The sequence below is a fragment of the Lynx canadensis genome, chromosome C2 (genome assembly GCF_007474595.2).
Source record: "Lynx canadensis isolate LIC74 chromosome C2, mLynCan4.pri.v2, whole genome shotgun sequence".
Classification (NCBI taxonomy): domain Eukaryota; kingdom Metazoa; phylum Chordata; class Mammalia; order Carnivora; family Felidae; genus Lynx; species Lynx canadensis.
In genome coordinates, this window is record NC_044311.2 from 151051735 (window position 1) to 151077806 (window position 26072).

The 26072-nt window shown below is 49.4% G+C and overlaps 1 long non-coding RNA gene across 1 annotated transcript; it reads right to left on the bottom strand.

Annotated features, from left to right (window-relative positions):
* Window positions 1-6092: 6092 nt before the first annotated feature.
* Window positions 6093-8504, bottom strand: LOC115524141. Its single transcript, XR_003971953.1, has 2 exons — window positions 7436-8504; window positions 6093-6738 (listed from the first exon to the last, which is right to left on the bottom strand). It is a non-coding gene; the product is annotated as an uncharacterized LOC115524141 (long non-coding RNA).
* Between the last annotated feature and the right edge of the window lie 17568 nt (window positions 8505-26072).

Consider the following 26072-nt stretch of genomic DNA (forward strand, 5'->3'; position numbering starts at 1 on the left):
GCCTCTCCCGGACCCCCAGACCCCAGGTGCTCAGGAGGTGGCTGTGCCCTTGGATCGGTGCTGCCCTTGTATCCCTATGGCGTAAAGCGTTTGGGGGTCATTCAAAGGTGTCTCTTGTCCGACTGAGCGCCAATGCCTCCCGCAGGGGCTAACTGGAAACAAGTTATTTTGAGATCAGCACAGGCTGTACAGATAACAGTAACAGTATTTTATTGCTGAAGTAGCGTGAGAAATGTTGGGGGGGGGGGGACAAGAATGTAGATGAGTTTAAAAATAGAAGGCTGTAATTAGCCAAGCGTGGATTTGTTCTAGAAGGCATCGATTACTACGGCAACCACACATCCGGGATTTTCCAGGACAGCCTCCCTTCGGTGGGACCCGATTCTTTTCAGTGAAGGTGATCCGTTAAACGTCCAAATGCAATCGAATGTTATGGAGTTACACGACATCCGCGTGAATTCACTCACTAAAGCCACATAAACACTTGATCGTGTCAGGGCTTCTTGTCTTTCTTTTTTTGCTATGGAAATCTCGTCGCTGCGGCCGGCCGTGGTCTCTTCCGACCGGTTAAGAGCTGGTTCCGAGGCTAAGACTTCAGGTCGGTGTGTGTCCGAAGCGGGGAACCCCGAGAGAGGGCGAAGGGGAGAGTAGTCTTCAACTTCTTGACCTTCTTGACCTGCAGACGCTGACATTTTTTTTTTACTGGCCGTGATTCCAAGGGATCGGCTGTCAAGTCTGCTGTATTCCACGGACGCAGCGCCCCATGCAGTGCCAGAGCGGTTCTGCAGGGGACACGCATGTGGCCTGTTGTGGCAGGTATATCGTGCTTACCCACGCAGGGACAGGCGTGTGCTGAATGCGGGGTGCGTGAAATCAGCCCTGCAGAGCCTGGAGCCCAGAGCTTGGGGCCAGAGAGACCAGAGCGCCTTGGGGGCACCGGCAGGCGAGGGTGGGGGTGGGTGGGCACGTGGGGTAAGAAGCCATCTTTGTGTTTCCGGCCTCGGTGGTTCTCGGAGGAGGGAAGGGTTGGGAGACAGATGGAGGCCAGCAGGAGGCCAGCAGGAGCCCAGGGCCCCGGGGGGTGGGGGGTGGGGGGCTCGTGTTAGCACCAGAAACCTACATGTTGGAAACTTGCACCTTCGTGGCTATTTGCATTTTTAAGGATTCCCCTAGTTTTCTGCAGCCTTTTATTAACATTCTTTTGCAAATATCAGCTAATTTTGGTGATACTCAGGAGATAAAAGGAAAGACACTTTGATCTAGGATTGGAGTTTTGGTGGGTATAATGGAAATCTGAGTTTTATTTATTTTTAATTTTTTATTTATTTTGAGAGAGCACAAGCAGGGGAGGGGCAGAGAGAGGGAGAGACAGAATCCCAGGCAGGCTCTGCACCATCAGCTCAGAGCCCGACTCGGGGCTTGAACTCATGAACTGTGAGATCATGACCTGAACCGAGATTGAGGGTTGGATGCTTAACTGCGCCAGCCAGGCGCCCCTGGAAATCTCGGTTTAAAAAAAAAACTCCATAACTCCAAGGGGAAGGCAGATCTTGGAGGGAGGAGCCTGGGACTCCGGGATGTAAGTTGAAAAACACGCCCCTCTCTACAAGCATCTCTCTAGACCTCTTCTTTGCTTAAACTTCGGGCGGGGTTTGCACTTTGTTTTTTTTTTTTTAATTTATTTTTATTTTTTTAATGTTTATTTATTTTTGAAAGACAGAGAGAGAGCGAGCACAGGCAGGGGTGGGACAGAGAGACAGGGGGACACAGAATCCGAAGCAGGCTCCAGGCTCTGAGCTGTCAGCACAGAGCCTGATGTGGGGCTCAAACCCACGAACCGTGAGATCATGACCTGAGTCGAATTCGGACGCTTAACCGACACCCAGGTGCCCCTGTGCTTTGGTTTTAACACGAAGCTGTTCCGTGTTCTTTACAGCTGACTGTGGCAGCCTTGGGGGTGGCATCTCAAAAAACTTGCCCCCAACACTAGGTTTCGGTGGTAAAACAGATTTCGAGGCGTGTGGACCACCAGCATCCGGAGCTCCGGGGCATCCTCGGCATGGCAGAATTCCAGCCTCTTCAGACAAGACTGAATCTGAAGCTCTGGGTCTTGCGACCTCGGGATCTGCATTTTCTTTTTTTTTTTTTTTTTAAATTTTTTTTTTTTTTTCTTTTCCAACGTTTTTTTTTTATTTATTCTTGGGACAGAGAGAGACGGAGCATGAACGGGGGAGGGGCAGAGAAAGAGGGAGACACAGAATCAGAAACAGGCTTCAGGCTCTGAGCCATCAGCCCAGAGCCTGACGCGGGGCTCGAACTCCCGGACCGCGAGATCGTGACCTGGCTGAAGTTGGACGCCCAACCGACTGCGCCACCCAGTCGTCCCAGGGATCTGCATTTTCAATACGCACCTAATTGATCTTTAAGCACAGTGGACTTTAGGAGCCACTGCTGCTAACGCTCAGAAAGTCGACTTGAACTCTCAACCCAGTCTTACCTCCTCTGTCCCTAAAAAAGGGGAGGACCACTTCAGGGCTCCAATGCCACGTGCCCGAATTCCTTCTGCTGAGTGGCGTGGGCATGTGCGTGCCTCTGTAAGGCTGACGCCCTGCCAAAAGATAGCCACAGGTGGACATGCCCTCAGTGAGGCTCAAAAGACGTGTACTATTTCCAAAGATAGCAACACCAAACCCGTGCTGATGACTGTGTGTCTATGTGAGTGTGGCTGCACAGCCTTATATAGCGAGCAGGGGCTGCAGGAGGCATCGGCGGGAGAACAGCGTGTTCAGCGAGCTCCTGAACGTGCCATGTTCTCAACGCCCTGATATGGAAGGTCACCATGTGTCTGCGTCTGTCTTTGGAGATCGCCCAGCCTAGTGTGGCAAACAGCTCATAAGTGCCTGTGGCGAGCAGAGTGGGGCAGCTGAGCCGTAGCTTTTGCAAATGGGAGCAGACATCTGGAATGGCTTTTTGTGGCAATGGGGCTGTCATCAGTGTTACTGACACATGCGAAGGAACCTCGTTTGGTTCTGGAGGATAGCTAACCCGCGGGGCCACGATAGGCAAGTTGAGGCAGGTCCCAAGCAGCTAGCTGCCGTGCCCTCTGGCTCGAGTGTCATTTTCTCAGTCATTTCTTGGTTCCACCATCTGAAACAGCACACCCGCTTCCCTTGCCTGCCTTCAAAGCACTCAGCGCCCTCGGGCATTAACGCAGGTGTTCACCATCAAGTCCCTTCTGGAATGTGAGCCCCGGGGAGGCTCCCAGGCGGTGCCGCTTGTCACAGGATTCCCAGTGCCTAGAGTGTTAGTGAATTCTCAGTAGATGGTATCTCACGGGAAGGGTCATGGGCTCAAGCTGGGACCTGCCCACCAGAGGTTACTGCTCTGAATGGGTCTGAGCCACGTCAGCGTCCCTGGCACGCCTAGCTGTACACGACAGTGTGCAAACCTGCAGCCGTGGGTTGTATGCTTCCTCTACACCTTGTCCTCGGGGCGGGTCCCGTCCACATGGAGCCTTCCGCTCGTCTCCAGTGTCCCCCAACACACGATTCTCGCTTCCCTCTTCTGGCTTTTGTCTTCTTGTGCCTGGATCCCCCAACTCCAGTTCTAGGGCAGCTCGAGCAGTTCCTTCTGACCAACCCATCCCCATCTTCGCTGACTCCCAGCACTTGCTGGCCTTGGGGCCCTGTCACTGGGGTGGTGCTGCCTGGCTCTGGCTCTTCCAAGGTGGGAGGCAAGTGGGAGTGACGGACCCCCGAGTGCTGGGGCCTGAGCATCTTTTGAAGTCCCTCCTAATGCCTTGCGTGTGTTGGGGGGGGGGGCACACAGAAGGTGCGCGTGGAACCCTGTGGTTTTAAGTGTTCAGGCTCCCTCCTTATGGGGACTACAGACAGTTTGCTCACGTCTTCCTCTCTGAGTCACTGCTACGTCAGGATCCCTTGTTGAATTTGTACGGTTTTTACCAAAGTTATCAGAGGCATATGGTGGAAGGGTAACAGACTGGAGTCCCTCTCCCCGCGTGATCACACTTCCCAGGACATTCTTCCAACCCTTCTTGTTCTTCCTTCTGGGCATTTCTTCCTGTGTTGGTTTCCCATGGCTGCTTTTAAACTTACCAAAAACTTAGTGGCTTAAAACAACACAGGTTTATTGTCTTACAGTTCTGGAGGTCAGAAGTCTGAAGTGGGTGTCACTGGGCTAATGTCAAGGTGTTGGTGGGGATGGTTCCTTCTAGAAGTTCCAGGGGAGAATCTGTGTCTTTTTGCCTTTTCCAGCTTCTAGAGGCCACCCGTGTTCCTTGGCTCGTGCCCCTTCCTCCATCAGGCACGTCCCTTGGACCTCTGCTTCCGTGGCTCTTCTTCTCCGACCCTCCTGCCTCCCTCCCCTATCTTTCAAGGCCTCTTGTGAGTACACTGGGTTCGCTGGATGATCTGGGATCATCTCCCTGCCTCAAGGTCACGGACTTCATCATATCTACAAAATCCCTTTTGTCATGTTAGGTTCCAGGGATTAGGACCTGGTCATCTTTGGAGACCTTTAGTCTGCCAATCATACCTCCATATGAGCTTATACTGTTATTTCCTCAGACCCCTCTTTTTCACATGACCTGCTGATTTTTCTATTACGAGAGTAGAATTTCTATTTGCCCCACCTGTTCCTCCCCCACCCCCCGTCCACCCCCGCCATCTACTCTCAGTATTAAGACAGTGGAATAATTGTTTCATGCAGAGCCAACTCATTTACTGAGATTTTTCATTCCCTCTCCTGGAGAACATTTTCTCCCTGGACTTCTAGTTGCCTTTATCTCTGTCCTGCAGTTTACTCCCATGTTTCTCCCAGAGCCTTTCCTCCTCCAAGAGCCCCTGGACCTCAGCTCTTTCAGGGCCAGGCTGTGCTCTGGGCACCTCACAGCAAGGTGCTTGGGTTTCAAGGGGGAGAGAGAGAGAGGCAGAGATGGGGAAGGAAAGATACGGAGAGAGAGGAGAGGTGTGTGTGGGGCGCGGTGGAGAAGGGACAAACTCCAGAGCACTGAGGACACTGGCCGAGCCCCTAACTGCCTTTGTGGCCTGGCCCTGGGAGGGGGCAGTGCTGCTCCCAATGCACTCTAGACATCGAATTCTATTCATGAAGGCTCTGTGTTCCAAGGGGAGTTTCAAGGGGAGGCGGACAGAGACATCACCTCCTGAAGGGAGTATGGCAACATCCGGGAAGAACATGTGAGGACAGAAATATTACAGTCACCAATCTCGGAAAATGCTAATCTACGGTACAGCGTAACACAGTTGTGTCCCCAAAGAAGAAATTTGTTCTCTAATAGACTAGTGGTAGCTGAATAAAAAAAATTACTTGTTTTACTCAATGCCACTTGCTTTTCACCGTATCCCCAGATGCAGCGTGTGCTTTCCTGTGTCCATGGACAACACCAGCACCAGCCTCCGGGAGCCCTTGTGTCTCGTGTTAGTCCCCTTCCTGCTGTCTTTATTTTATATGACCTTATCTCTTTTTCTTTGCTTAGTGTTAGAAAAACTGTTTTTAAAATAATCTTTTCCTTCGAAGGATACATCCAGAAATGGTTGCTCTTTCTAAATATCCTTGAGTATTTGTTTTCATCGTCTGAGAAAATATAAAGCACTCTTGACAGACTTTTGTTTCACGAGAAGACTGATAATGGGTCAATGGCTATGCAGACTATAACCACTCCCCACGACCCCTGTGGGGATTTTGTTTCAAAATCCACGCCTTTGAAAATAAATAATTCTACAAAACATCATAATTATAGTACAGTATGTAGCATGTGGACCAGTTGACCCAAATCAGCATCAAATACAAGCCTCAGATTATTTGGGCAAAAAGCAAACCTAATAAATTATGTGTTTTTTATTTATTTAAAACAATTTTAACGTTAATTTATTACTGAGAGACAGAGCATGAGCAGGGGAGGGGCAGACCCAGAATCTGAAGCAGGCTCCAGGCTCTGAGCTGTCAGCACAGAGCCTGATGTGGGGCTGGAACTCACAGACTGCAAGATTGTGACCTGAGCTGAAGTCAGATGCTTAACCGACTGAGCCACCCAGACGCCCTGGTTTTTTTTGTTTTTTTCACAGTACCTACAATATTAAGTGCCATATGATGGCAAGCAGCAGCTGCATACAAGCCAGGATGCACAGCCCCTCTGTGATTATGTATTGTGAGTGCCCCTGAGGTCACCAAAGGAGACCCTACTTCTTTGAGCCCTACAGATATAGGGGCTGCTCAGACAGCTGTGACACCTGTCTTTTATCTCAGCTCCTGATCACAAAGGAAACTGCAGTTGGCGCTTGGGAAGCTTCAGCCTGATCAGTGGCCTGTATGACCCTCTGCCATGAAGGATATCCAAGTGTGCTTTGCATTCCCGGCCACCCTGTACAGTGGCGCACGTCACGCACTGAGCAACTTCAGGGACACCATTCTCATAGAGGTCGTCCTAGGTTTTTTCCGGCCGACAGCAATAACGTATCTTGAGGAAGGGATGCCTTTTCCTAATTCACGTAGAGGTGCACACTGCCTGGTAGAGGAAAGAACATTGTGACTGGAATGAAGTTTCCCCAGATTAATAACAATGTTTAATGCTTATGTCACCTTGGCGTTCTTAATCTTTTCTGTAGTGCCATACACAGTTGATTTATTGACTTGTTTTCCTTCTTCCTTTGACTTAATGGTCTTTCTCATTATTTTCTGAATATGGCTGTGCCTTGCTTCCTGGAACGGGAGAAAGAAACGGTTCCGATTTCTGCTGCTCAGAGGGAAGTTTGGTTAGCAGAGAGCCTTCGGATTCATATCCCCAGAGTGTGACCACAGGTGGCTGTGAACACTGAGTAGGTTCATCTGGTCTCAGAACCCCAGAGGGCAGAAGAGCACCCTTCTAAGGCTTGGGGAGTACTGAGTAGGGATTTGCACTTTCCGAGGGATTTGCACTAAGCGGAGAGATCCCGCTTAGATCTCTCTAGAGTCCCTCCTGGGGGGGGGCCCTTTCCCCTTGTGTTCTCTCTTCCCACTTCCTAGGAACCCAGTGCTTTAATTTACCTCCCCTCTATCAGAAACTCAGGGCTTTAATACATCTCATTTGTCAATGAATCTAGACAGGATGATTCTTAATCTCAGAGAACCGCTAATGGTAACTTCAGGCATTTCCAGGGAATGTTTTTTTCTTTTTTTTAATGTTTATTTATTTTTTAGAGAGAGTGCGGGGTGGGGAGTGGCAGAGAGAGAGGGAGACCCAGAACTCGAAGCACGGGCTCCAGGCTCCGCGGTGTCGGCACAGAGCCCGACTCCGGGCTCCAACTCCCAAACCGTGAGATCATGACCTGAGCCAAAGTCAGATGCTTAACCGACTGAGCCCCCCAGGCGCCCCTCCAGGGGATGTTTTAAGTGGTAGTGGTAGGGGGCTCTGACTCACCTGCAAGTGGCTTAAGGAGTAGATTCGTTTGGCTCCACGAAGATATCATGTTGGGCCTGAAACGAATGTTCATCTGATATGAATGAATATAAATGGGACAATTTTAATATCTCCTTAGGAGTTCCCTCGGAGAAGTGTATCTGAGGAAGCCCATTTTTTGCACTCCGTGGCTACGAAGTGGCCCTTTCATAGCCAGGGCACTGTCACCACAGCTGGGGTCCACGGTCTGCCTCCTCCTTCCTCCAGGTCCACGCCAGCTTGGCACTGGGGAACCAGGTGCAGCACGGGAGGCTGGAAACACGGAAGGGGCTCTGGTGGGTACCGGTGACAGGCTGTCTTCTACTGGACATCTGAGGTTAGGCTCGGCGGCTGGCGCCTCGGGGACACGGGATCAAGTGTGCAGCCGGTTCCCTGACCAATGCATGGTGGCATTTGGCCAAACCTTTCCCCCCAGACCGCAGGGTCCTGTGGCTGCTCATTCAGAAGCAGCCGGAGGGTGGGGAGGGTTCCGGTCGGAGACGCTGAGATGCGAAGCCTGGCTTTGTGCAATGGACAAGTTCCTCAAACCTGTCAGCACCTCGGTTTCCTCGTCTCTAAAACGGGGAGGACAAAGCGCGCCCTGCAGGGTGGTTAAAGGATAGGTGAACCCTTCTGGGGAGACGCTTGAGCACCGTGGAACACGCAAACACGAGCTGTGCTCATATCACATCTCAGATGAGGTCGACCCCGGATTTCCTGCTGGAATGTTCTCTCGTGCCTCAGATTTTCAGTGGGTGTAGTGGCAAGTGGCGACAAAGATTCTGAGAAGCCGGGAAATCATGCGAGCCGAGGCCCCCACCGACGCCTGCAAACCCGGTCGCCGCTTCCGGCCCCGGGAAGTGCACGTCCAGGGCCTCGGGGGTCCCCGGGGCCTGGCTGGATGCGGCAAGAAGAAGCCAAGGCAGCCCCGACGAGCCTGCTGTCCTGGGGGCGCCTCCATCACTTGTACCGGAGCCACCGCACTTCACGGCTCTCGGTTCGAGTGCGCGGTGCCAGCCAGCGCCGGACCAACGGGAGGCCAGGATGTCTGCGTTGCTCTCGCGAGAAGCTCCTGGCCGGCGTGGTGGCAGCGGCCTTTCGCCGCGTTGGGCGGAGCTGCGAGGCGGAAGGCAGGAAACCCTCGCCCGACCGGCGGTCACGTGACCAAGCCTTGCGACACGGATTGGTCGGTAGCTTCCGGGCCACGCCCCGAGGGCCGGGCCTTCGCTCCGGGGAGGAGGGGCGCTGCCGGCGGAATTGTGTCCTCGCGCGCACTTCGGTCGGGTTGCGCTGGACGTCTCGCGGTTCGGGTCGCAGTTGGCCTCCGAGGTGCTAAGTCTGCGGCTTGCCGGCACCTTAACTGTGCCTTGCTTCCTGTCCTGCGGGACTCTGTTCCTTGGTCCCCAGCAACGTGCAGGCTAGCTCCCCAAGAGTGGGGCTTTCCAGAGAAGGATCCAGGGTCCCAGAGGTGCTCTGGGGATGCAAGTCTGCCATGCGGCGTCACATCCTCGTTGTCCCTGCTGTCGCCGCCCCGAGGGCACCCTCCCAGGAACATCCTTGCAGAGGCCACCCTCTCCTCCCCGCAGTACCCGAGCCCAGGCTGAATTGCCTTCTACTCTGGTTCCCCCTGGGGAACACGGATCGACCCTCAAGACCCCTCCCCGCTCCCGGCTCCGCCTCCGGGCTCCCCAAGGTGGATCTGCAGTGAAACCTATACAGTGACTCACAGTTGCAGACATTCTCTCTCTCCTTTCTGGCAGAAGGTGGCAGGCTGCTGCTGGCCTCATTGCTGCGTCTTCCAAAACACAGATGTGGCTTCTGAGTGAATTCACAGCGGAACCTGCTCAGGATTCCAGTGACCCCGGCTTGAATGGACCACGGGGGTCCCTCCTCCACGTCTTTTTCCAGCTCTGTGTAGCGCCAAGCATGATGTGAGCGCCTACTCAAGGAGACCCAGGGAGCCCAGGGGGGCACTCGGTCTAGAAGGGGAGAGAGAACAGGTCTTTTAAACAATTACAACACACGATGTCACGGTTTCCACAGCCAGGCAGCCGCAGTTAGGCGTTTATTCGTTAAATACAATGACCTTTTGAGTTTGATGTTCTCTCCATTTCGCGGAGGACTCTGAGACTCCAGACGCGGTGAATTATTCAGGATCACACAGCCAGTATGATTGGCAGAGGATTCAAACCCAGATCACTCTGACCCCAGAGTTCAGGCTCTTCTCAGTCCAGCCTTTCCACTCCCTCCCAATTAGCACGGTAAGATGCCCGGGGGCCAAAGCTGTTGACTTTGCCTGCATAAGTGCAGGACCACTTTTATGGTTTCATTTGAACTGGTCTTTTAGACAAAGTAGAAAAGATGTGGGGGAGAGGGAAAGTGTTTCACACAAAAGAAACAGCAGTTGCCAAGGCACTCAGTATAAAAGAACAAGGATTATGCTAGTGGCCTTTGAACCCGCATGTGTTGTTCCAATGGCCTTTCCTGTGTTTCACGTTCTGAGTCACTGCTGGGCATTGCCTGGTTGTCCTGTGGGCACCTTGAGCTCAGAATTTCCCAGGCTAACTACTTCCCCTTCTCTGCCACAGCCTGTCTTCTGAGTGGATCTCTCTGGTTCATGACCTCCCCGCACCCCGACGTTCTTGTAGGAACCCAGGCTTCCGAGACCAGGTTGTCTCCGAAGCTCCTTCTCACATCCACGCGTTTGCCAAACTCTAGTGATTTCCATCTCCACTGCCTTGTGACAGCAGGCTTAGTGCGGTAGCCAGCAAACTGTTTTTCCTGTTTATGCGCACTGCGTGGCGCCCGTAGGGTCTGGCTGGGTGTACCGGTGACTAATCAAATCCACTCTTTTCCTTTTGCGGAACCTGTATCAGTTGCTGGGTGTTTGTACCACCTTCATCCCTGATTGCTAATTTGCGTGTGCTTTTACTCTGTGCTCTGAGCCTGGGCTTGGTTGGAAAGACCAAACCCAGGAAGGATGCCTGGGTTTCCCGCTTCCCCGGGGGGGGGGGGGGGTGACCTGAGACCACTGCCTCTAGTCTCATTCCTTTCTGACCCATCTTCAACTCACTGAAAGGACAAATTTTCCTCCAGTAGACGTATATTTTAACTGTATTGGCATAATTAACATAAAAATGCACTGTTTATTTTTTTTTCTTTTTCACTTTTTTAATTATTTTTTTTTCAGGAGTAGAATTTAGTTAGTCATCACTTACACACAACACCCAGTGCTCATCCTAACAAGGGTCCTCCCTAATGCCCATCCCCCATTTAGCCCATCCCCCCTCCAGCAACCCTCACTTTGTTCTCTGTATTGAAGAGCCTCTTATGGTTTGCCTCCTTCTCTATTTTTCTTATTTTTCCTTCCTTTCTCCTGTATTCATCTGTTTATATAAACAAATATAAATTTGTTTCTCAAATTCCACATATGAGTGAAATCATATGATATTTATCTTTCTCTGACTGGCTTATTTCGCTTAGCATAATGCACTCTGGTCCATCCATGTTGTTGCGAATGGCCAAGATTTCATTCTTTTTGAGCGTGGACTCACATTCCACTGCATGATATATGCCACGTCTTCTTTGTCCATTTGTCACTCGATGGATATTTGGGCTCTTTCTGTACTTTGGTTATTGTTCACAGCGCTGCTGTAAACATTGGGGTGCATGTGCCCCTTTGAGTCAGCATTTTTGTATCCTTTGCATAAATACCTAGTTGTGCAATTACTGGGTCGTAGGATAGTTCTATAAAAATGCACTCTTTTCAACATACAGTTTGGTGACTTATGAAAACTTACTGTCCACATTGTAGTAACCACTACCCACAGTGACAGACAAAATATTTCCACTCCCATCCCAAAATCCCCTAGTGTCTTTTCCCAACTAATTTATACCACATCCTGGACCTGTGTAATTGATCTGATTTTTATCACTACGGGTTAATTTCCCATAAATGTCTTGCAGTGTGTACAGTTGACCTTGAACAACATGAGTTTGATCTGCAGGCATCCACCTGTATGTGGATTTTTTACAGTACCATAAATGTCTTTTCTCAGTAACATTTTCTTTAGCTTACTTTATTATAAGAATATGGCACGTAATACACGTAACAATACAAAATATGTGTTAATTGACTATTTATGTTACTGGTAAGGATTACGACCAACAGTAGGCTATTAGTAGTTAAGTTTTGGGGGAGTCGAAAGTTATACATAGTGTTTTGACTGTGTAGGGGGGTAGTGCCGCTAACCTCCATTGTTTGAGGGTCAACTGTACTCTTCTGTGCGTGACTTCTTCCACTCAGCGTGTTTGTGAATTTCCTCTGTGTATCAGAACTAGTTTTTGCCATGTGGTATCACACTGTGTAAATACACTAAAATCTGTTTACCCATTCACCTATTGATGGACATTTGAATTGTTTCCAATTCTTGGTTATTATGAATAAGCCTGGTAGGAACATATGAGGATGCATCTTTTTGTGAGTGTATTTCCATTTTGTTTGGATTAATACCTAGAGGTGGGATGTCTGGGTCATATAGTAAGTGTAAATGCAACTTCACAAGAAACTGTCAAACTTTTCCAAGTGGTTGTTCCATTTTACATTAAAAAAATTTTTTTTAACATTTGTTCATTTTTGAGAGAGACAGAGTGTGAGCAGGGGAGGGGCAGAGAGAGAGAGGGAGACACAGAATCTGAAGCAGACTCCAGGCTCTGGGCTGTCAGCACAGAGCCTGACATGGGGCTCGAACTCGTGAACTGTGAGATCGTGACCTGAGCCGAAGTCAGAAGCTTAACCAAATGAGCCACCCAGGTGCCCCCATTTTACGTTTTTATCAGCAGTGGATGAGAGTTAGTTTCTGACAACATCACCAACACCTGGTATTGTCAGGGTTTTAACTTTTACTGTTCTAATAGGTATGTGGTGATATCTCATCGTGGTTTTAATTTGCTGTGATTTGTGGTTGTGAATGTCACATTGTTGAGTATCTGGCTTTTGTTGTCTTCCTTTGAATAGTGCACATCGTTATTCTGGCAAGTGGTTAATCTGCTTGTAGTTTGGCTAGATTTTTTTTTCAATCCTTGTTTGTAATCTTTGTTGTGGCAGGTCTGGAATAGCCACGGCCTTTAACCAGATTAGTCATTATTCTAAAGCACGGGCTTTCATGAGCCAGTGTGTGGACAGCAGGAATCTCAAAGTGGCTAGGTTGTATATACCACTGAGTGAACTCACGGATGAATGTGCCGGTGCTGTGTAAGCCTCCCTCAGTCCTTACTTGCCTCTGGACTGGGAGATAGAGCCCTGATAATGTCTAACCTGACGGGTGGAACACACACGACGTGGGATTTAACTTGTTTTAAGTATAAGGATGGAAAGGATATTCTTGTACTTCTAGATTTGTGGATTTAGAGTTCTTGTCACATAGAGATGTGATTTCCCTTTCTGGTTTTATAAGTCAGAGTCTAAGCAGGAAACAGAAATCAAAGCCGTTGTGTTAGTAGAATTTAATATAAATGTCTGTCTAGGAGATGTTAAGTTATTTATTAACGAGGTGATTGAAGGGTGAAGCTCCATATCGTGGAGGAAGCCACGGCAGGAAGCCGCTCCTTCCCTTCAGTTGGGGGTAGGAAGTGAAGAAATTGGAATTAAAATTTAGGAGATTGGCAGAGGGCGCCGTGGAGTTGAACCTCTGAGGTTCTAAGGCTCTAAGGAGGAGGTCCTGAAGCCTGGGCTGACGCCTCTTCCGGGGTGCGTGCGTCATGAGGCTGGTTTTGCTGATCGAAAGCTCCAGAACGGGGTCCAAACGGAAGCAACGACGCCGTTTCCCAGGATGCCGAAGGGCTGCCCGGGTGAGGCCGGCAGGAACAGGAAGCAGACAGGAAACGGCCCTTCCCCGCCTCCCCCTCCAGCCCTGCAGTCTCCCTCCGGCGCCCCCTTTGTCCGCGCAGGGAGCAGCTGGCAGAGCAGGGAGGTGGCTTGCGGACCTCCGGCCCCCGCACCACGAAGCCCGGGAGGGAAGGTGCATTGGCAGCTGAGGGCCACGAGCTGACTAACCAGCAGCACACTGATGTTCAAAACTTCTCCACGCGTTACTTCCACGCTCCCCTCCACACGGGTGCTTGCTCTCGTCTCAAGCCAGCCTCGTGCCTTTCGGCCTCAAATCCTTGCTCGTGCTGACACCTACTAAACGGAGTGTCGGCTCTTCAGTATCCGGCCCAGATTCCACAGTGGCGTCGTGCCCAGATGCTTGTGGTTGCCTCGTGCCCTGGCTTGCACGTGGTGGCTGGAGCATGCATCTTGACTCAGAATCCAGACCTTTGGCATTTTTGTGTTCTTCACGGTTGCCCGACCTGCTGCCCACTGCATGGCAGCTGATCGTTTGGGCACTGACCACCGACCCATGAGCCAGGTTGTGAGAATCAGTCCCCTGACCAAGCCCCCAGCCAGGGGGCTGTGTCCCCACCGGAGAAGCATCTTGGCTCTGCTCTATTCTTACCTCCTTGTTCACAAGGAGCAGCATTGATTAGACCTTAAGAAACCTCCATTCGAGTTTTCCTCCCACCCAGACAACTTCTGAGGTTCTGCCCGTTTTAGTTATAAGTGGTTGGAGTCCTTTGGGATCCCCTCCGCTTTCTAATCAATGATCTAATCAATATTTCCTCAAAACCCCCAGAGGCCCCCTGTTTTCACTGGCCTTTTTGCCTGATGCATTATAGATGTGCCTCTAGGACTTCTGGTTGCATTCTCCGGACAACAAGGTGGACATTTCATTCCATAGAACTCCACGACTCCAATGTGTGACAAAAGCGGCTGGGGCAGGAGACCAGACTATATTTCCCAGTGGGCTGCCGATGGCACGGTGGGGTGGGGGGGTGTCCTTGACCCAGGAGAGAGTGTCTAGGCGGACCTGCTGGGGGCCAGAGGTGGAAAAAGTGAGGGCTACAGGGCCAGAAGGGAGCTCCATGGAGGAAGGAAGGGAGAGAGAGAGGGCGAGAGGGGAATTTGGAGTATTTGCAATGTAAAGTGCTGTGTTAATGCCTCAAAAATTCCTACAGGAGAGTCCACATGATCCTTCAAGACTTTGGGGGTTGATTTATTTCATTTTATATTTTATTATTTTATTCAATTTATTTATTTTTGCTTCAACCCCCAGAGGAAGACTTAAAGGCACCGTGGCTATGTTCTGGCTTCCTAACTTTATCAGAATACAGCCTTAAAAATGCACTTAAGGGGCGCTTGGGTGGCTCAGTCGGTTGAGCATCCCACTTCAGCTCAGGTCATGATCTCACAGTCTGTAAGTTCGAGCCCCACGTTGGGCTCTGTGCTGACGGCTCAGAGCCTGGAGCCTGCTTGGGATTCTGTGTCTCCCTCTCTCTCTGCCCCTCCCCTGCTCATGCTCTGTCTCTCTCTGTCTCAAAAATAAATAAAAACATTTAAAAAAAATGCACTTAAATAGACCTCAGATCACTTGAGTAGAGTTGGTTTTCTTCTCTAAGTGAAGTACAGTTGAGTAGCTCTGGGAGGAGACTCAGCAGGCCTTCATCTGTCTCTAGATGTGGTGCAGGCCACACATATAAAATTGTTGGTGTCTCTCCAAGGAGCTTGGTCTGGAGCCCCTTTGCTGCTGTGAACAGAATCTGTGAAGGCAGTGGGTTTTTTTTTTTTTTAATGCTCATTTATTTTTGAGAGAGAGACAGACAGACAGACAGCCCAAGTGGGGGAAGGGCAGAGAGAGAGGGAGACCCAGAATCGGAAGCAGGCTCCAGGCTCTGAGCTGTCAGCACAGAGCCCGATGCGGGGCTCAAACTCACGGGCCAAGTGATTATGACCTGAGCCAAAGTTGGATGCTTAACTGACTGACCCACCCAGGCGCCCCAGGCTGTGGGGTTTGCATGAAGGTCCAGGGAGTAGGAAAGGAGGCAAAGCTTGTGCTGAGGAGGGACTCAAGGACTCCCCTGGGGTTAAACCCCGAAGACTGACAAGTGGAGACCATCCAAATCACTTGGATGCCTTACCTTTGGGTTTGCTGAGAAGAGGCAGAAGACAATAGTGGGCTGTTTTCTTTGAGGAATATTTTCAAAAACCCACCGTAGTCTTTCATGACCTTTCCTCTCCGTCACCTGTCAGCGTACAGGCGGCAAGCCCAGCAGAAGCTTTTGGGTGGAAAGTGCACGAATGAGGGTCTCTGAACCACAGTTTGTGTATTCGTTAATGGCATGGGCACCCGAGTGTAAATCCCAGCACCACCTCTCCAAGTCATTAAACCTTTCTATGCCTCAGTTTCCTCCTCTGTAAAATGGAAGTACAACAGTGCCCGCCTGGCCGGCCTGTTGTGAGGACCAGTGAGTTCTTCTTTGTCAGGTGACCGGAAGCCCCTAGACAGTAACGGCTGTTGTTAGCCTCACCTCGCAGGGCCTGGCTTCCTTTGTGTAATTGTTGGCGAACTCACGTAGGTATCCTTACACTGGGAAACAACACCACACCTTCCCGTTGCCAAGCATAGTTACAAACCATTCCTGCAGCCGGGGATTCCTGTGGTGGACATCAGGCTGAGTTGTAGACACTGGTCACTGATGTGGGGTGCAGGTGATGGGTGGGTGCGGCCTGGGTATTGGCGGGACGACTCTGACCTTGGCTCACGCTCACCCTGAGGCAGAGCTCGGCAGTTCAGCGTGCCCCAGAATTAAATCCAACGCTGTAACGGATTAATAAGATATGGAAGACTTTGCCATTGGTTTTTGTGGGGAGGCAGGAAAGGCCTGAAATTGCAAGCCCTAAAGCAAAACTGCCCTCAAACTGGCTTCCGGTCCTGCTCTGGGTTCTCTCCCAGACTGAGATCTGCTGTTGCTCTCTGCCTACCCCCCCCACCCCCTGCCCTGGAGTAGGCCCTGATCGCCCCAAATCCCACGGCCACCAACCCCCGTTCTCTCCAGTTGGACTGTCAGCCTACGCGAGGTCCTCCCGGGGCTGGTGATCACAGGCGCTTCGTCGCCTCACTCGATCACACATGTGTTGTGTGTGAACGTTATGTGGCCTGTGGGGCTGAGGGCCTGAGCATTCGAGGTCCTCTGATCCCCGTTCAGCTGCATCACATGCGCTGTCTCCCACAGTTCCAGGCCTTTCTGGAAACAGCTCATTTCCTCAACCCACCACCGCTTACCCACAATCCTAAAGTCCAGAAAGCTCTGGATTTTTTCTTTTTTGAAAAAAAAAAAAAAATTCTGGATTTTAAAGGAAGAGTTCCATAACATTGCAGCAAGCTCGTTTGGTAGCACTTCATGACCCGCACTCAGGCTACCTACATCTCACTTAGTGGGAATATTTATGTCTCGCTATGGAAATGCTGATGTATTTGATTACACGGTGCTGGGGGGGACTTTCCTGGACCGCTATAAATATACAGTCTGCACCACTTACGTGTAAGTGAAAAAGAACGAAATCTTGCCATTTGCAACAACATGGATGGAACTAGAGTGTAGCCCTAAGTGAAATAAGTCAGAGAAAGACAAGTATCATATGATTTCACTTAAATGTGGGATTTGAGAAACACAACAGATGAACCTAGGGGAAGGGGAGGAAAAATAAGATAAAAACAGAGAGGGAGGCGAACCATAAGAGACTCTTCGATACCGAGAACAAACTGAGAGCTGCTGGAGGGGAGGTGCGTGGGGGATGGGCTAAATGGGGGATGGGCATTAAGGGGGGCACCTGTTGGGACGAGCACCGGGTGTCCTATGTAAGTGATGAATCGTGGGGTTCTACTCCTGAAGCCAAGACTACACTGTATGTTAACTAACTTGAATTAAAAAAAAAAAAAAGTTCTGCACCACCGTCTTCTTGAAATCTGAAACATTCTGAATTACAAAGCACCCAAGAGTTTCAGGTGAGGGATTTGGGACCTGTACACCTTGTATGTCTCTAGACTTGCTGAACACAGAAACTGCTCTCATGGGCTCTGCTGGACCACGAAGCCCGTGACCCGATTTGACACAGGTCCCCATAAAGACGCACTGAGGAAATGTGTAGGTGCTCATAAATTCACGTGACTGCTCAGATTTACGTGTGCCCAAGTAATTTACTCACCCCTGAAGACAGATTCCCCTGGAAGTGCCTTTTGATCGATTTAGCCCACGCCCTGAGAATTTTGTTGTTGTTAATGTGTCCTCAAATATTTTCGTCTGAAGAGTTTGTCCGTCAAAGGCTTTCCTCATCTAGAGGAATGACTTTCGTTCTTTCTGTTGAGATTACTCGAAAATCTTTTCCCACAGTCGCAAACACGCCCCCAAATGATCTGATAAGGGACCCTTAATAGGTGCGGGGGTGTGTGGCAGGTGCAGAAGCCCCGCCCCTGCTTATCGACCAGGTTCTGTGTCAGAAGCCCCGGTGGGCGTTGTGTTTGACAAGATCCCCTAGCAAGTGCAGAATGACTTTCCTGATGTGGGAGAGGAAGTCACAGATATTTTACACATTTGCAGGTATTTTAAAACAGTTGTTGTAAGGTGCAAACCTTCCATTTATAACATCTTGGGATTCTCCAATATGTATTGAGAGAAGAGCTCCGTCACGTTCACACTGAATTTCAGGTGCGATCTGTGACCTGCCGGCCCCCTCACCCACTAACTTCTCTCTGTTCCTGAAACTCCACCACCCCCACCCCCGGGGTGGGGGGACAATGATGCAGATGACAGGTATCTTCCAGGTTTCGTTCCTTTGTCAGACACATTGCTCCCCTGGGGTCTTTCTTCTGCTCAACCAAATCTGCCTCTTCAAGAGTCTGTTCAAAACTCTCTCTTCCGAGGAACCTTTCCTAAAAACCCGACTCCATATGCTGATTTCTTATAATTAGCCTTCCCTATGCGGTTGGTAAAATGAGGTCTAACAAACACAGTTTGATGGCAATGAACATTTGCATTCATGTGATGTTTCTCTTGAAGTTTTTCCTTAAATTCCCAGGAGTGAGTTTGCCAGATCAAAGCAGATAGACGTTTTTAGGGCTGACAGAGTTCATTCTTTCAGAAAAGACTTGTTGCACATCCGTTGGCGTGCAGGACCGTGCCGGGAGCTGGCAGTCTCGCAGGGAACCAAACAGCAAACTCTCAGCCTTCCTGGAGCCAACCTCCAGTGGAGGGAGAAGACCACAATCCAATAAACAAGTAGATACAGAGAATAGCACATGCGTGACGGCCATGGAGAAAAATAAGGTAGGGTAGGAGGACTGGAGGTGCCTGTGGGCGGCGAGGAGGGGTACGGAGTGGCTGTTTCCTATGAGGAGCTCAGGAAAGGCCTCAGTGTTGAGGTGCTATCTGAGCAGAGACCTGGAAGACGGGAGTGAGGGAGCCATGCTGATGCTGTGTAAGGGAGAGCAACTCAGGCAGAGGAGTCGTAGGTGCAAATGTCCTGTGGCGTAGGACGCCTTCAGGGATTTCCATTACGTGTATGTTAGTACACTTGATGGTGTCCCACAGGTCTCTGAGGCTCTATTCATTAAAAAAAAAAAATTCTCTTTTCTTGCTTCTGTGAACTGAATGTTTACATCTTCCTCGGTCCCCCTAATTCATATCTTGAAGCCCTGCTCATCAGTGTGACGGTGTTTGGAGATGGGGCCTTTGGGAGGTAACTGGGTTTAGATGAGCCCATGGGAGTGGAGCCCCCATGATGAGATTGGTGGCCTTATAAGGGGATAAAGGGACCAGAGCTGTCTCTGCCCCTTGAGGACACAGCAAGAAAACGGCTATCTGTAAACCAGGAAGAGAGCTCTCACCAAAAATCCGACCATGCAGGCTCTCTGATCTGGGACTTTCAGCCTTCAGAGCTGTGACAAATCACGGTCTGTTGTTTGAGTCACCTGGTTCGTGGTCTTCTGTTATAGTGTCTGAGTTGACTGAGAATCTTCTCTTCCTCAGCCTGTGTAATCTCAACTGACCTGTCTTCAAACCTGAGCCTCACTAATGCATTTTGTTAAAAGTCTATTTACTTCCTTCCTTCCTTCTTTATTTTATTTATAGCATGCACTGGGGAGGATGGTTAACTGATTGAGCCACCCAGGTGTCCCCCCACGAATCCATTTTTCATGGTAGATATTGTACTTTTCAGTATATGTAATCAATTGATATATATATATATATATATATATATATCCCCATTTCTTTTTTTTTTTTCTTTTTTGAGAGAGACACAGAGTGCAAGCCGGGGAGGGCCAGAGAGAGAGGGAGACACAGAATCCGCAGCAGGCCCCAAGCTCTGAGCTGTCAGCACAGGGCCCGATGCGGGGCTTGAACTCGTGAACCACGAGATCGTGACCTGAGCCGAAGTCCGACGCTTAACCGACCGAGCCGACCCAGGTGGCCGACCCGTTTCTTTATCAATATTAACTATTTGGCATGACATGGTGCTCGTGAGTAGGGAAGGGGTTAACATTAGGCAGGGAGAGATAAGGGGGAGGCAGGTGCTGCGGTGGGAGGGTGAAGAAGCGATAGGGTGGGGGGAGGGGGGTGGGGAAAAAAAAAAGGACAAAGGTATTCCGGACCTGCCTGGGCTACGGGTCATGTGTGGAGTCTCACAGACTTTCTGATAAGGTCCCAATAAAAAGTCAGGGACAAACATCCTCGATGTCTACCCAGTTGGGACCCCTCTCACTCTTGAGAGCTTTGTACTTTCGCTCCATAGGCTCCGGGGCTCTGCTCACTCTCTGCTGTCGGCGAGATTCATGCTTCGACTCCGTGACACGAGGACTGGCGTCTCCCCCACGTCCTGTAACACTCACACCTTCCTCTCTTCCCCGGGTCTGTCTTCTCTGCCTCCTTCAGCTCTTTGAATGTATTTATAATAGCTGAGCTAACATCTTGATTTGGAAAGTTCAACATCTGGGCCTCCTCGGGGGCAGTTTCTGACTGTTGTTGATTTTTCCCCCCCGTGGGCCATGTTTCCTGTGTCTTTACATGTCTAGTAAATTTTTTTTTTTTTTTTCTGAAAACTGGACACACTGAATGGTATGTCGTGGTGACTCTGGAAATCATACCCCCCGGGCTCTGGTGGCAGCAGCCGCTGTGTGTGTGTTTACGCACGTGGTCTCTGTTCTTGGTCACGTGGGCCACTGGGATTTCTAGGGAACTTCCAGACGGGACAGTGTCTGGGAATGGGGCTTTGAGGGGAGCCCCACGCCCCCACGGCCTCCTCTGGGAAGAGGAGGAGGGGTCTAGGGACCAAGTGAAAATGCTACGAAGCTCCCATTTCTTACCGAGATTCAGTCATATTTTTGGAATAAATCCCCTGGAATTGCTGCAAGTCTTTGGTTAATTTCCAGAGTTGTGAAAAAGTTGCTCTTGGCAGTTTTCTGGCGTTTGCAGCAGAACCCAATTTCAGCCTGTGCCCGAAACTTACTTTTGCATTGCTTACATCCTGATTTGCACAATTCTGCTCACCACTCACTAGCTGCGGTCCTTAATCCAGCCCACCCACATGCCATCAGATCCTCCCTGGCCGTGGCCTCTCTGTGCTCGTTCCTGCCTCGCCGTGACCCTGGCCTTTAGCCCTGAGCCCATGTCACATGCAGGCACTTCCTTTTCCAATTTCAGCGGAAAATAGGGACTGTTTTCCGATTTTATGATCATCACGCTTTCCATGACCAATGATTGGAGATTTGGCTGCACTTTATATCTAGACTCCCCAGCTCAGTTTTCTTGATACACCTTTTAAAAGTGGAAGAACATGGGGCGCCTGGGTGGCGCAGTCGGTTAAGCGTCCGACTTCAGCCAGGTCACGATCTCGCGGTCCTGGAGTTCGAGCCCCGCGTCAGGCTCTGGGCTGATGGCTCGGAGCCTGGAGCCTGTTTCCGATTCTGTGTCTCCCTCTCTCTCTGCCCCTCCCCCATTCATGCTCTGTCTCTCTCTGTTCCAAAAATAAATAAACATTGAAAAAAAAAATTAAAAAAAAAAAAAAAAAGAAGTGGTCCTGCTGGGTGAAATGGTCCCCAGGATGCTTCCCACTCTGGGATGCTGTCACTTTCACAGCCTTCATCCTGGGGCTCAAAGTGTCAGGGGCAGTGACAGCAGCACCGAGAGAGGTTGGGGTGGTGAGCTCAGCCACGTTTCACTGGAGGCCTCATCCGTGCGTGCTTGGCTGTCCCGTCCTGCTCACTTCCGTCTCCGGCCAGCCTCTCAGACACCTGCTTGGCCATGGGACGCCGTCGCTGCTTTTCTTGGAGCAGAATGGCCTTGTCATGATCGACGCCTGTGCTTCCGTGAACTGTGTTTATGTCATCTCTGTTTCTCCCTTGGTTGACCTGCTTTACCTGGTACTTCTCTGCCTTCTGCCCCTTCCCTCCTCAGCTCAGCTTTCGGAGAGCCTTAGAGGTCACTTAGAGCAGAGGTCCTCAAACTTGAGCAAGCATCGGAATTACCCGGAGGTTTTGTTAAAGGCAGAGTGCGGGGTCCCATCCCAAACCTCCGAGTTGCTGACCCAGTGGTCTCTGGTGGGGCCTGAGAATTTGCATGCCTACCAAGTTCCCACGTGCTGCTGGCCCAGGGACCATGCTGAGAAGCCGTGATAGAGACCGCCCTCCTTGTTCTCCCACTCGTATAAGACACATGCACGCACAGTGGCTGGGAGTGAAGACCTGAGGTCTGGCTTCCAGGCTCAATTCCCGGCCGTGGGCAAGTCCCTTAACCTCTCTATGCCTCAGTTTCCCCATCTGTGAAGTTGGATGATGGTAGGGTTGTGAGAGGTTGGAGTGGTGCCTGCCTCATTCTTTTTATTTTATTTTTTATTTTTTTTAATGTTTTTTATTTATTTTTGAGAAAGAGAGAGAGACAGGGTGTGAGCAGGGGAGGGAAAGAGAGAGAAAGAGACACAGAATCCGAAGCAGGCTCCAGGCTCCGAGCTGTCAGCACAGAGCCCGACGCGGGGCTCGAACTCGTAAACCACGAGATCACGACCTGAACTGAAGTTGGCTGCCTGAGCCACCCAGGAGCCCCAATCAATGCCTGCCTCATTCTTCGGTCTGTATACATGTAGGCTGACATCATTCTGGTTTTGCTCGTGGGAAGAGGGACACCGAGGGAGTGAAATTCAGGTCCCAGCTGGCAAGGGGCACATTCTAGAAGCCTAGACTCCTTGTCTTCTCACTCCGGGGAATTAACTTTTCCACTTACGACGCACCTCCTTTTGGGCTTTGGGTCCTGGAGCTGCTTAAACGAGCTCCTGAGAAAGTCCGTTACTCAGCCTGGAAGAATGTGGCACCATTTTGCAGAGACCCCAGCCTTCACCCAACACTTGGGCTGGAGGAAGGTTTGGAATTGGGGGCAGCTGGAATGTGGTGGGGGACAGTCCAGTCCCCGCTGTTGACCTTCCAGCCTGTCCCTCTCAGGGTCCGTTTCCTCACGTGTGGGCTGACGGTCACGTCTACCTCAGAGGTTTGGGCAGAGACTAACTCTGGTAGCACGTCGGGAAGACGCCCCGCGAATTGTCTGGCACAGAGTGAGCACTCCGTGGACTTTTGTTACCAGTTGTTCCAGAACACAACGCACTGTCTGTGTATTTTGCTGCCAACACAGGTTTCCTCTCTATTCGTTGTCTACTTGGATTACACCAGCATCTCCTGACCTCTTCAGGAGAACTTCTGAGGTGTGGGCCCAGCTGTCAAGACAGATGGTTTTGAAAACGATCCATCATGGAAGCTATCCAAGGTAAATGGCCCCAGGAGTAACCTCACGAGAGAGTGGCCACGCTGGAGTTCTTCAAAGGGGTGGGCATCCCCATGGCCCCCATGGTGCCCTCCGATCGCTACAGAGAACAACTCACGTTTTCCCTATTGTTTTAAACCACTCCTGGTAGGGTTTTTTTTTTTTTTTTAATGTTTATTTATTTATTTTGAGAGAGATTGAGAAAGAGAGCGATGGCTGGAGAGGGGCAGAGAGAGAGGGAGAGAGGGAATCGTAAGCAGGCTCCACTCTGTTAGCCTGGAGCCCAATGTAGAGCTCGACCTCACGAACCATGAGATCGTGACCTGAGCTAAAATCAAGAATTGGATGCTTAACTGACTGAGCCACCCAGGCACCCCCCCAACTCCTGGTAGTTTTCATCCCATGGGCTCACCTTTGTATTTGACAATCTTTCTGATCATTGGGCGTGGTTTTGCCCAAAGTCCTGTCCTCTGGCTTTAATTATAAAACTGAAACGAGATCAACGATCTTGAGATCATTGAAAATTCTCCCCTTCTGAACCTCTGTTTTTGGGGGAAAAAGACAAATCATAAAAAGAAAACTGGCAAAAAAAATAAGAGACAGTGGCGATATATTTGAAACAACCTGGAGGGGGTGTCCTCACTGGGAGTGTGGCCGGTCCCACAGAGACTGGGCCAGCCCTCCGCGTGGGTGGGTCTAGGTTTGTGAGTCCCGAAGCTTGTAGTATTTGGGGGACCAGCTTTAAAAACAAATAGTATTAAATTTTGAATGTAGGGTTTGGTATGACAGTACACATTTATGTAAGAGAGAAAAAAATCGCTATCAATCATAAATTTAATAACACACACAGTAAAAAGTCCAGAAAAGTAACCAAATATTTTATTAATTAACTGCCTCAACCACCACTTTTTCTCTCTCTTTTTTTTTTTAATTTTTTTTTTTAACGTTTATTTATTTATTTTTGAGACAGAGAGAGACAGAGCATGAACGGGGGAGGGGCAGAGAGAGAGGGAGACACAGAACCAGAAGCAGGCTCCAGGCTCCGAGGCATCAGCCCAGAGCCGGATGCGAGGCTCGAACTCACGGACCGTGAGATCGTGACCTGAGCTGAAGTCGGACGCTTAACCGACTGAGCCACCCAGGCGCCCCTCTCTCTCTTTTTTTAATGTTTATTTATCTTGAGAGAGAGAGACAGAGAGAGAGAGACAGAGAGACAGAGCTCGGCAGAGAAGGGGCAAAGAGAGGGACACAGAATCCGAAGCAGGCTCCAGGCTCTGAGCTGTCAGCACGGAGTCCCATGGGGCACGAAGTCACCGACCATGAGATCTTGACCTCATGATTCATGAGCCTCTGACTTCAGCTCAACCAACTGAGCCACCCAGGCACCCTATCTATCTTACCCTCTTTATATATTTTTTTGGACTGCGTTTTCTTTGCTCTCCTCCTCATATGGCAACAATTTTAAAATACATTAAACAGGGACGCGTGGGTGGCTCAGTCGGTTAAGTGTCTGACTTCAGCTCAGGTGATGATCTCGCCGTTCCCGAGTTTGAGCCCTGTGTCGGGCTCCGTGCTGACAGCTCAGAGCCTGGAGCCTGCTTCGGATTCTGTGTCTCCCTCTATCTCTCTTTCCCTCCCCCGCTCGCACTCTGTCTCTCTCTCTCAAAAATAAATAAACATTATAAACATTTTTAAAAATACATTTAAACAGAGAGAATAGATTGATAATTCATTCTTTCTAGAATCTGTGACCAGCATGTGTTTATTATTGACAGTTGAGAAAAGAACGATCGATTGGCTTTAGCCTTACAACTCATTATTGGCAATATCAGGTAAAGTTTCAGGATTGTTGTGAAAATGGGACAATATTTAGTGAGTTGCTTTCACACATGAGCTTTACGATTTCAAGGCATTTCAAGTTTTCTTGTGAGTGACCATTCATAAATATTCTTTGAATTGACATCCCTCACTAACCAGATGGGACATCAATGTCATCAATGGGTCATCAATGTCCCAGTTGTGGTGCCATGTTAGGGCTTTTAGATGATCTTTATGAGCATCAGTGTTCCATAATCAAGAAATTGAAGTCTGGTTGCAATGTGTTCCTCTGATTCACTTCTCATTATTTATTGGATATCAAATTATTCAAGAATGTACTATTTCTATTATGAATCTATTTCTTTGTCTTAATGATTTACTGTTTTTTTGTATAATCGAAACTTTTTTTGTTAGTAAAATTCTCTATTCAATATTGGAGTAATTTCTGTTGTGCATTTTCATGTTTATAGCTTTAAAGTATCCTAGTAATTAAAAAAATAGTTTATTTATTTATTTCGGGAGAGAGAGAGAGGGAGAGTGGAAGAGGGGCAGAAAGAGAGGGAGAGGTAATTTCAAGCAGGCTCTGCACTGTCAGCGTGAAGCCTGACGTGGGGCTTGAATCCATGAACCATGAGATCACGATCTGAACCAAAATCAAGAGTTGGATGTTCAACCGACGGAGCGACCCAGGTCCCCCACTAGTAATTTTTATGTGTATTTTTCTCTCAGTGCTTTAAAAAATTTTAAAGTGTCAAAAAAGACACTTTTTGTACATATAAGGGAGATCTATAATTTCTCACTTGTTTTATTGAAACATTCCAAGACATCCATTCAAATTGTAGTTAAATGGCGTATTTAAGCTTCATTAATTTTTTGAGTAATTTTTTTGCATTCCTGTTGTGTTTGGGTTTCTCTCTTGAATCTTTAAAAACATAGACTAGAGCACTTATAATATTATTACATTCAAGTTGCAAGGCTTGGACAGATTTGTAATGGCATCTCTCTATAATTAGACTCTTCAGAGAAAAGCCAGCTTATACGTGTGCTTAAACATACTCCATCAATGAACCTGTAAAGAAAACGCATACCTCTTTCTTTTTTAAAGTTTATTTACTTATCT